The sequence below is a fragment of the Pinus tabuliformis genome, chromosome 9 (genome assembly GCF_031772625.1).
Source record: "Pinus tabuliformis cultivar Carrire ecotype Pingquan chromosome 9, CPIR1, whole genome shotgun sequence".
Taxonomy (NCBI): Eukaryota; Viridiplantae; Streptophyta; class Pinopsida; order Pinales; family Pinaceae; genus Pinus; species Pinus tabuliformis.
This window is the reverse complement of record NC_142307.1, coordinates 1,818,271,260-1,818,282,108: the sequence shown is the minus strand read 5'-3', so window position 1 is coordinate 1,818,282,108 and position 10,849 is coordinate 1,818,271,260. Positions and strand designations below refer to the sequence as shown.

Genomic DNA, 10,849 nt, shown 5'->3' with positions numbered 1-10,849 from the left:
GGAAAAACCATATCCTATAGGTATATTAAAGTCTTTAAGACACAAATATTTCCACATCAAATTTCTAATATTTGAAAATATTAATTTGATGTACTTTTATTATAATTTTTGTTATCATGCCATAAAAAAACATTATTAAATCTAATATTAATATTATTAAATTTAATAAATTTGGATTAATACAATTTAAATTTAATATGATATTCAATTTGTTATATTATAATATATATTAATATATCATAATATATATTAACTCTAGATATATGTAAAGTGATAGAGGTGGGGAGAACTCTGCAGTTAAGCGTGCTCATACAAGTGTTAATGCATCGGATCCCATCAGAACTCCGCAGTTAAGCGCGCTTGGGCTAGAGTAGTACTGGGATGGGTGACCTCCCGGGAAGTCCTAGTGTTGCACCCTCCCCCATTTGAGGAAGCGGAGCGTGGGAGACATGCAGCGGCCAGAGTAACCAGTGCGAGCAGAGTTAGACTCGAATGGAGAAGGGAAGGGAGGAGAGCCCGACTCCCTCCTAAAAAGAAGCAGTGACCAGCAGAAGTAAATCACCTGCTGGAACTAGTAAAGTTGGTATGAACTTCAAAAACAAGGTCAATGAAAAGGAAACAGATGAGACCAGAAAAAAAGAAGATAACAACACAAAGGACAAATAGGAAGAAGACGAAAGTCGAGGTTCAAGAGAAAGAAAACAGAAAGGACCCTGCAAACCAAAAGCAGAAATCACTCCTCGAGTAATATTAAATGATCCTACTCTGCAGGAGCACAGGGAACATATGGGAACCTATGCCATTATCTGTAAATTCATGGGACTATGGCCCACTGAAAAGGCTTTACAGACGTGGATCAAGTATCATTGTAAGCCAAAAGGAAGAATTGACCTACATCTAGGGTCAAAAGGATTCTTCACAGTAGTGTTCTCCAATATCGAAGATAAAGACAGAATATTCGAGGGAGGACCTTATTTTTTTGCTGTAGCAGGTCTCTACATGAGACCTTGGAGAATGAACTTTGTCCTAGAGAGGGAGACTTTCTCTTCAGTTCCTGTTTGCGCAAGGCTCTACTCTCGACCTCTTGACTATTGGCAAACTGAATCGTTGGTTGCCATTAGTAATAAGCTAGGATGCTATGTTAAAGCTTCTGAAGCCATAAGAAGAGGAAAATATACCTCCTTTGCTAGGATATGTGTGGAAATGTATCTATCAGGAGCACTTTCAGATGAAATCATCTTGGAAGTTTTTGATGAGGAGTGGGTGCCGACGGCGGTAGACTACGAACATATCCCCTTCAGATGCCGAAGATGTCATGAACATGGGCATTTATTAAGAGACTTCTCTCTCAGCAAATAAGATAACAAAGATAAACTGAATGCAACGAAGGACACTGAAAGCTTCCAGAAAGTGGCTAGCAGAGGAAGGGAGGGAAGGGACCAAAGAAACATCATACTGAGGGGCAAAAGGGTAGTCAGAACAAGTTTCAAGTGCTAGAAGAGCCTGAAGAAATCACAAGAGAGATTCAATATCAGGAGGAAAATGCTAAACAAAAGGGAAAAAAGAGGACACAAATCATTCTTCAGACATTGACTCTAAAAAAGAAGCCATGAGAAGTGAAACATAAATGGAAATGGACTAGGAAATGACCCAAAGCGAAACATATGTGGAAGAACACGAACTACAAGATATCCTTGACAAGGAAAACTTGGATTTGGAAGGATTCATGATGCAAGGAACCAAAGAAGGAATAGATTCTCTGCCTCAATAATAATGAAACAGAATACATCAGCTTCTCTTATGGAAGACTCAGGAACGAGGACAGGAGAAAGGTACAAACATCCACAAACAGGAGCACAGAGGAGGGAAAACAATGAAAGTAAATCCAGGATTAGCCACTAGAATTCCAGGTAAGAAGAGAGGCAAAAAAAATCAAAATGAACTCCTAATGGAGTGTGGAAAGCTAATGATAGATTCGGGTAACATGAAAGATCTAACCAGTTACTCCTTTACAAATCTTTAATTATGAAGTTCATTTCATGGAATATCAAAGGCCTAGGTAGTAAAAGAAAATAAAGAATTCTGAGTAATAGAATGAAACTAGCAATGCCGGACATAATCTTCATTCAAGAAACAAAATGCTCCATTTAGAAAATAAAACAAATCCATAACAAATGGCTCAACAAATTTGAGTTTCTAGAAGTCAAAGCAGAGAACACACTGGGAGGCATTCTCACTCTTTGGAACCCCCAAAAAGTCAGCATTGTAGATGCGGAGGTGACGAGAAATTACTTATCAGCTATCATTCAACCAATGGGGATGTTTGAGACCTTTCTGGTTATGAATGTCTATGGTCGTCAGAGAATTGATGAGAAGCTTAGATTTCTGAACTCCCTGGCAGATCTCAGAAGCAGACATGAAGAAATCCCTTAGGTCATTGGTGGAGTCTTTAACATGATTAAATCTCTTTCAGAAAAAAAAGGAGGCACCAGAATCCTCAATAGAGATTCAGTAGGATTCCATTCTTTCACAGAAGATATGAAATTGGCTGACTCTGAAATGCATAACTTTCTTTTTGCTTGGAACAACAAAAGAGGCGACAATGCTCAGGTTGCCTCCAAGTTAGAAAGATTTTTAATCTCCGAGAAGTTGATGCTCACAAATACAGAAATATCTTCAAAAGATCTTCCATTTGGGGGCTCTGATCATTGGCCAATTCAATTAGAAATCAAGGGAATTGATGCTCCGAGAAAGAGACCCTTCAGATTTGAGAATATCTGGCTCTCCAATCCACATTTCATCAGCAACATTGAAAAATGGTTGTCCGAAGATATTCAGGTTCAGGGCTCCGAAATGTTCCTCCTACATAAAATACTAAAGCACAAAAAAATCAAAATCAAAGAATCGAACAAGAACGATTTTGGCAACATTTTTGTAAACAAAAAATCAGTAGAGATCAAACTATAGGAACTAAACCAAGAAATGATCATAGATGGTTTTGATAAAAAAAAAGTCAGCAAGCTGAAAAACTCAACCTTGACTGGGAGAATTTATGCAAACAGGGGGAAATATTTTGGAGACAAAAGTCAAGAGTCCAATGGCTCAAAGAAGGTGAACGAAAGACCAGTTTTTTCCACCGTTCCACCATAGCCAATAGAATGCACAATAGAATCTCCTCAATTTTGAATAAAGATGGGGAGCTTCAGACCTCTCACAAAAATATTGAAGGGGTGATGGTTCAATATTTTAGAGGCATCACAAATGAAAATAATCTAGACAAACACCAATACATCAAGGAAATTACAAAGAATATTCCCAGGATCGTGTCTAGAGAAGATAACTTTAATCTAAACAAACTAGTAACCAAAGCAGAGGTCGGTATGGTTATTAAATATTTGCAGAATTGCAAAGCTCCAAGTCCAGATGGTTTCAATGTTGACTTTTTCAAAGCCTGCTGGAATGTTGTCAAACAGGACATTTTGGAGGTGGTTGAGGACTCCAGAAGAAGTAAATCCATTCTGAAAGCCCTCAACAACTCCTTCATCTCCCTGATCCCCAAACGGGACTAAGCCTTGATTCCTAACAAGTTCAGGCCTGTTGCTTTATGCAATGTTGTTTACAAAATTATTTCCAAGATCTTGGCCAACAAACTCAACCCTCTTCTTCCGTCTTTGATATCTAGGGAACAATCTGGTTATGTTGAAAGAAGGAAAATCCTGGATAATATTATTTGGCCCACGAGGTTGTTCATTCTCACACTAGTGAAAGGCAGTCCAGTATGATAATGTAATTAGACATTACAAAAGCGTATGACAAGGTGAACTGGACTTACATCAAAAAGGTCCTTTCTGCTTTTGGATTTGATCATGACTCGATAAGATGGCTTATGGCTTTGGTTATTTCACCCAGCTTTTCAATTCTAGTGAATGGCTCACCCTCAGAGATCTTCACGCCTTCCAAAGGCCTCAGGCAGGGAGACCCTCTCTCCCTTTCTTTTTATCCTCATGATGGAAGGATTGGGCCAAACCATTAAAAAGGCTAAAGTCTTGGGAAAGATCAAGGGCCTACATTTAATGGAGAATGGCAAAGCCTTGACTCATCAGTAATTTGTGGATGACACCATGTTGTAGGGTATCCCCACAGTCATGGAAGCTACAATGTACAAAAAAATCTTAAATGACTTTGCCTTGGCTTTAGGTATGGAAGTCAATCTCAGCAAATAAAAAAAAAATTCTTCAACACTAACATTGGTATTCAAAGGAACATCTTCAGAATTTTGGGCTTCTAAAGGGAGGTCTTCCCCTATAAATATTTGGGAATCCCCCTAACAGTTAAACCAATGCACAAAAGTATTTGGGAACCAGTGCTCAACAATATGCAAGACAAGATCAAAAGATAGACTTATAGAGAGTTGAACCTTGTGGGAAGATTGATTTTAACGAAGGCAGTTCTTCAATCTATCCCTGTTTTCCTTTTATCAACCCTCCCAGCTCCCAAAGGAGTCTTACAACAATTTAGGAACCTTCAAAGATTTATCTGGGGCAAGGAGAAAACCAGAAAGAAATGGGCCCTTGTTTCTTGGGATAGAATCTACAAACCCAAAAGTCATGGAGGCCTAGACCTAGATGATCAAGAAATTCTAAGTAGTGTTTCAGGAGCCAAACTCTGGTGGAGATGGGTTAAGGAACCAGGGGCACAATGGGCTAAAACTTGGAAAGCGAAATATTCTAACTCCTGGAAAACGAGTGATCTCATCAAAATGTCAGGGAACATAAAAGACTCTCACATATGGAATAAAGCTTGGGAAAATAGAAGCCTGGTACAAAACAACAGCTTCTGCGAAATCAGAGCAGGAGATCAGGTTCGCTTCTGGGAAGATGAATGACAACAAGAACCTATGTTGATAACGAAGGACTTTATGGGGATCAAGCAAGAAACTGATTGCCATGGACTAATTAAAGTTAGGAACTTCTAGAATCTTCCTCAAGACACTGAGAAATGGAGAAGCTGGAGGACTATAGAATGCAGAGCGGACAGCCCCTTAAAAGAAAAATCAAAATAACTCATGAACATTTTAGAACGGAGGAAGATCTTGGTTACAGATGGGTAGGATCAGTTAAGATGAGGCCAAAACAAAGAAGGAATCTTCAACATTAAGGAAGCTAAGAGAATTTCTCTTAACCTATATCCCTGCATTTTGGCTAAGTCCTGGCAAAAACTTTGGAGCCACCAAGGATGGATGAAGATCAAACCTTTCATGTGGTTAGTTCATCACAAGAAAATATTAACTTGGGAAAACATTCAGAAGAGGGGGGTGATGGGGCCTTCTAGATGCCAATTATGTGAGGCTCAAGAGGAGACTATGGAGCATATTTTCAATAACTGCACCTATACCTCCTAGTTGTGGGAATCTTTCAATATCATTTTTCAACAGACAGACAAAGACAAAGGCAGCATTATCAACACCGTGAACAAGCGGAGAAAAAACTTTCCAAAGTATGAGATCCTTAATTTAGCCTGGACCTTTACACCAAGCTTCATTATCTCGAATGCTTGGAAAGAAAGGAATAAAAGAATTTTCAAGGATGAAAAAACTACTCCTCTTTGCCTTATGGAATTTATCTTAAAGCAGATAAAGGAGACCGTTTCCACCACAGTGCACACTTATCCCTCAAATCCTCCCATGGTACATGAATTGAGAACTCTCAAGAAGCTAGGAATGCATGAGATCAACCTCAATGGTTTGAGAAAAAAAAAAATGTTGGAAAAGGAAAAGGAGTTCTGGCATACTCCACCAAAAGGTTATTTGAAATGCAACATTGATGGGGCTTTAGAAAGCAACCCGGGGATAACAGGTTATGGAGGTGTGTTAATAAATGAAGACGGAAATATAATTTTTACTTTCCACTGTCATCTAGGCCAAGGCTCCAACAACATGGCTGAATTAATGGCTTTGGAACAATGTCTAGAGCTTCTTAAACTCAATCACAGCTCAAATGTTCTCATCGAAGCAGAGTCCGAGATTTCTATAAATGCAGTCAAGAAAATGAGTTATGGAACAATGCCTGAAATAGTATCAAAACAACGGAGACTTATATAAGTGTACCTGAGAATCCAAAAACATCTCTAGAGTCTAAGAATGGTTAGCTTCAATCATGTTCAGATGAAGGCCAACAAACTTGCAGATCTACTAGCCAACAAAGGTGTAATAAATCCTAAATGCAGAATCGAAATGAAATGGCAGAAGATGCCTCCAAGCAGGCCAAAAGCCCTTTGTGATGCTCAAGCCACAGAGGACAAAGAAATTTTCGATTGTTGGGCATGAGAGGCAGGGCATGATTAAAGCTCTTTATGCCTGTTCTTTCTCTTTTCGGCGGTCAGATCCTTGTCATAGGGCTTTCTCTGCATGGGGATATCTTATTGAGAGGTACATAAACTTATCTCCTTAGTTCCTTTAATGGTGACACAAAGTTTCATTTGCAGTTGAATGGTGACACAGTGTTTCATTTGCAATTACAGAATGGTTTTCCGGTGAGCTTTATTGCCACTTTTAGCAGGATGAAATGATGGTCCGCTCCCACGGTGATTTTCCCCGCTTCTTTTCTTCTGATCACAAGGCTTAAGAATGGTAAGTGGTTTTGGCTCATTGAGAGCGATTCCACTCAGTTCTCACCACGTGGTAGGGGTCATGCTCTTCATATCACCTTTGATCGCGCCTTAAAGTCCTTGCATCTTGGCTCTCCGATATCTCTCAATGGCATCCTTTTCTGCAGGGCCATTGGATAGTCAGATCTCATTGGGCTTGTTTGTGGGATCGCGTGTTTGTTCACTCTTTGCGAGTTAATCATGGGAGGTACTGCGAAATTTGACCTTGGGTCTTCTTTGTAGGGTCGTGTGTCGGTTCACTCTTTGCAAATTAATCACGGGATGTATTGCGGATTTTGACCTTGGGTCTTCCTGTTTTTGGGGGGATGATTTGACTGTTAGCTTGTCTTTTAGTTGGTTTGGTGGGTCTCATCCTTGTTAATTCGATCTCATTGGTTTCGTAGGCCTCAATTTTTTCAGGCCTTTTGTACTTATTGTAACTAAATTTTTGGGTAATTAAAATAGAAGGAACGTCTCTTGCTTTAGCAAAAAAAAAAGATAGAGGTGGGGAGAAAGAGGGAGTAACAAGGGAGATATGGAGATAAAATGAAAAATTAAGACATAAGGAGAGAAGAGTGGAGAGAAAGATAGGGAGTGACAAGGGAGAGATGGAGAGAGAGAGTGTGTGTTTTGGGGTGAGATAGAGAGACAGAGGAGAGATGGAAGGAATGGGCAAGAGAAGGAGAGGGAGGGAGATAGTGACAGGGTTAGAGGGTGAAGAGAGAGGGTGTGGGAGGGTGGGGGAGAGGGAGGAGGTGTGGGATACAGAGGGAGGTGAGAGAGAAAGGGAGAGAGAGGAAGAAAGAGAGAGAGAAGGAGAGAGGGAGGGAGAGAGAAGGATAGAGGGAGGGACAGAGATATGGAGTTGGAGGGAAAGAGAAAGGGAGGTAGGAAGAAATACATAGAGAGAGAAAGGTGGAGAAAGAGAGAGGGCGTGATAAGGGAGATAGAGAGAGAGGGAAAGAGGATAGAAAGAGGGAAGACAGATAGATGCGGGAGAGAGTGAATGAAGGGGAGAGAGAGGGAGAAGTAGAAAGAGGGAGAGATATGTAAATATGCAGAAAGAGTGTGTACATTTTGGGGGTGATATAGAGAGATAAAAGGAGAGGTAGAGGGAGATAGAGATATAGATGGGAAGCGAAGAGAGGGAAGAAGGGAGAGATGAAGAGAGTACGAGAGAGAGATATAGATATGGAGAGAGTGTCTCTGTGTGTTTTCGGGGGTGAGATAGAGAGAGAAGGAAGGAGAGATGGAGGGAGATATAGATATAGGTGGAGGGGGGAGAGAGGGAAGAATATTTGTTGTATTATATGCATTGATTTCGGTGTAGATGATGATTTCTAATCCTATTTGATTGCTTGCACTAGATGCATTGATTTCAATGTAGATGTTGATTTCTAATTATATTTTATTACTTGTACTAGATGCATTGATTTTGATTAGATGTTGATTTCTAATCTCATTTGATTGCTTGCATTAGATGCATTGATTTTAGTGTAGATGTTGTTGTCTAATCCTATTTGATTTTTTGCATTAGATGCGTTAGATGTTGATTGTTGTAAATTACTAAAAATATATATTTTTCAAAATATATTTAGCAATATATAGAGGGACACTATTTAGAACAATTAACAGTGAAATTTTTTTATGCCTAGAATTAAAATGAAAAGTTTATACGAAATCAATCATCTTGCAAAGTGAAAATTAATCCTTCGTAAAATCATCTCCCTTTTTCATCACCAACTAATTACTAATAGGCAATTACATATATTCAAAATTTCTAATAGAGTAATTGCATACAACAATGTATTCAAAATATTTACATGAGAAAATGTATATATATATATATATATATATATATATATATATATATATATATATAGATATAGATATAGATATAGATATAGATATAGATATAGATATAGATATAGATATATATATATATATATATATATATATATATATATATATATATATATAGATAAACATAAATAAAAATCAAAACATTCTTGAAGGAGATGTGCTAATTGTTTGGAGAAAGTAATAATGTAATGATTTTACGAATATGCACTCATTAAAAAAAATTGAAAAATACATTATTTTTTGACTTTGAAAAATAGAGCATAGATAAAAAAAAGTCATGAAACTATTATTGAAGAAAATAAATTATTACAAACATAAACAAAGATACATATTATTTCAAACATAAACAAAGAAACAAATTATTTCAAGAGTAATCATGATGCAGTAAATTATTAAAACTATTGTTCAAGATATATTTTTTAATATTTAGGAACACTATTTAGAATTAAATAGTTGTCAAAAGTAGTGACACCTAAAATTAGATGAAATAGATGTGCAACATCAATCCTCCTACAAACTATTGACAGGATTGTCTCCCTTCTTCATCACAAACTCATTACTAATAAACAATTATAGGATTGTCTCCCTTCTTGATCCCAAACTCATTACTAATAAACAATTATAGACATATAAGAAGTGCAACATTCACAAATATTACCATCCAAATCAAAACACATAAACACACACACCACATAAAGTTCACAAACATTACCATCCAAATCCAAACACATAAACACACAAACCACTCAAAGTATCTGAACACAGATGTACGAACCATTCAAGGAAAGCAACAGAGAACAAAATAAAGAAGAGAATGATATGGTCATGCCAAGCAAAGAAAATATAATGTAAATTTTGAATTTTTTGTTAAACGTATACATAATAATGATAATCTATAAATGTGACATTTTTTCCCTCAAGTGGAATTAGCTTAGATCCATCTAACATTAGATATATCATAGGCCCAAAGGGATCATATCCCTCGAGGTGAAAATCTTTCTTCAAGTTCTATACACCAGAAATAATGTGTGCACCTCGAGGGATTTGATCCCTCTCGGCCCATGATAAATCCAGTGTTAGATGAGTAAAAAAAGATATATAATTATTTTTGGTGTAAAAAAAGATATGTAAGTTTTTAATAATTTTTCCTCGTTAGATGGGAAAAAAGAGATATATAATTATTTTTGGTGTAAAAAGGGATAATATATAATTATTTTTTTTGTGTAAAAAGGGACATATAATTTTTTTGGTGTGTAGCTACGGTTTAATATTAGGTTTTTATGTAATTTACACCTTATCGGATAGTGAGAAACTCTTAATTATCAACAAGTGAGTTTCATCACTTTAAAGTTATATTTTTTAGATTTAACTTATAATATAATTATGAAATAAGATTATTAATATTATTATTTATGAATAATATAAATATAAATTATTGAAGTGTTTTGTTTTTATAAAATGAGAAACTTTTCTAAATACCAATATAAAAGATTTTTGCAAGTTGTGTAATTTTTTTTGGTAAAGGTGTGTAATTTTTTTAATGATAAACATGATATTAAAAAAAAGCCCAATGAAATATATAATACCAAATCTTATTTAATTAGGCCGATAGGCCTTCCTTTGGAACAGACTTTCGTCGTCCTTTTCATTCTAACGTTGACACCTGTCATTAACAGCCAAATTGACATTTGGGTATTTTGCATCTTGCAGTTTCGCATTTGTTATGCCACTGTGTGCGCTATTATTGTGGAACGTGTGCCCAACCTGCGTGTGGTGCGGTGAACGTGCCTTTCTCCATGGCGGTCTCGAATCTTCACCCATGAAGCCGGCAGAAATATCTGCAAATTTGTTACAGACACTCTTCTCTACGCCATTTTCCCGGACTTCGCATTACCAGACTCGATGTCAGCCGAAGAAACCGAGTCCCGATTGAAAGAACTCCAGGTACAATGTCTAGACACAATTTCAGATTTCGATAAGGATTATATATGGCAACACTAATCATTCAACCCGCTGTAACCTCATCGTGTCCCTGTACTCTCAATTCCAATCTCCGGGACTCGAACCCGCGGGCTTCCGTTCCATTTGCCGGTGAAACCCTCAGTATGGGACTCCTTGCGGGCTCTCACCGGTGGTTTTGTGCAAACCAGAGCTAGCGATGTTGTTCAGAACGCTATAAACAGTCGTATTAAAGGTCATCCCGATAAAGCTAGGGTTAACATGCATAGGGTCAGGGTTCGAGTTTCTCTGAGCATGGCTCAGGTTTTGAAGCACGATGAGCACTTGATTTCTAAGGCGGTGGAGGCCTTTTATGAAAGCAAATAAATATATGGAAGCAAAC

The 10,849-nt window shown here is 37.4% G+C and overlaps 1 pseudogene; it reads left to right on the top strand.

The window, feature by feature from the left end:
- The first annotated feature begins 299 nt into the window (after positions 1 to 299).
- Positions 300 to 418, top strand: LOC149156059 (5S ribosomal RNA; annotated as a pseudogene).
- The last annotated feature ends 10,431 nt before the right edge of the window (positions 419 to 10,849 follow it).